Source organism: Oryctolagus cuniculus, chromosome 5 (assembly GCF_964237555.1).
Source record: "Oryctolagus cuniculus chromosome 5, mOryCun1.1, whole genome shotgun sequence".
Classification (NCBI taxonomy): domain Eukaryota; kingdom Metazoa; phylum Chordata; class Mammalia; order Lagomorpha; family Leporidae; genus Oryctolagus; species Oryctolagus cuniculus.
The window spans coordinates 88,855,675-88,856,967 of record NC_091436.1 but is presented as its reverse complement, the minus strand read 5'-3'; positions in this window follow the sequence as shown (position 1 = coordinate 88,856,967).

The following is a 1,293-nucleotide window of genomic DNA, read 5'->3' as shown; positions in this document are numbered from 1 at the left end:
AGTGTTCTCATGACAAAAAAACAAGTATGTGAAGTGATGGATGTTGTGTTGATCAGCTGAATTTAATTATTCTACATTGTGTATATATTTGTATCATAGCATCACATTGTACCCCATACATAGATACAATTATACTTTGGCAATTAAAAGTTAAAACCCTAATAACATTTGACATGAAACACACTATATATGACTAATTTAGGAATGAGAAATTAGGTACTAGCCTCATTGTATCCAGGTAAGTGAAGAGCCCTCTAAGAACTAATGTACTTATGTTCATCTCCCAGACACTTACCTGGAACCAACTGCAGTGCCGGGTGAGGAGGTTTTGGCCGGGGACAGCACTTCCTGCATCTGAGACTCACCATGGGCCTGAGTAGGCGATTCCTTCACAGCTGCATAGAGACTGATAAAGATGTGCTCTGAGACAGGAGGAGGAGCAAGATTGGGCTACGCTGGAAGAGTTGGGTAATTTCAGGTAGCAGGCCCTGTGTGGGCCAATGAAGTGATCCGTTCAAGTGGCCATGTGTAGACCAGAATGTGTGTGTGTGTGTGTGTGTGTGTGTGTGTGTGTGTGTGAGAGAGAGAAGGTGTGGGTAGGTATGCAGAAAGTGGAGGTGAGGCAGATGTGAAGCCAGGAAGTGAGGCCAGTACACAAACCCCACGTGAGCTCCAGAGGCAAAACTGGGCCTGTCTTGAAAATTATCTGGAAAAGCTTGGTTTTTGGTGTCCTAAGGACCTCATCTAAACAACTCCCTTCCAAAGGTACCAAAGAATCTCCCCATAGCAATGTTCCAATGTCTGATTTAAAAATGTTCTCATAGGGGCTGGTGCTGTAGTGCAGCAGGTTAAGCTGCTGCCTGTAGTGCTGGCAGCCCACATGGGTGTCAGTTTGAGTCCTGGCTGCTCCACTTCCAATCCAGCAGAAGATGGCCCAAGTCCCTGGGTCCCTGCCAGACACATGGGAGACCCACAAGACGCTCCTGGCTTCAGTCTGGCCCAGTGCCGGTCATTGTGGCCATTTGGGGAGAGAACCAGCGGACTGAATATTCTCTCTCTCCCCCTCCCTCCCTGCCTCCCTCCCTCCCTCTCTCTGTAACTCTGCCTTTCAAATAAATAAACCTGTAAAAAATGCTCTTGTAGCATCATCTATTAAGAATCTATAGCATGTAGGATATTTAATAAAGAAAAATCCTTATAAAATGCAATGAAATAGTGAACTTAAAATTTTTCATAATCTAAAACACATTTTCATTATGACATGACCAAGTAAAACATAATCAAAATGTAATG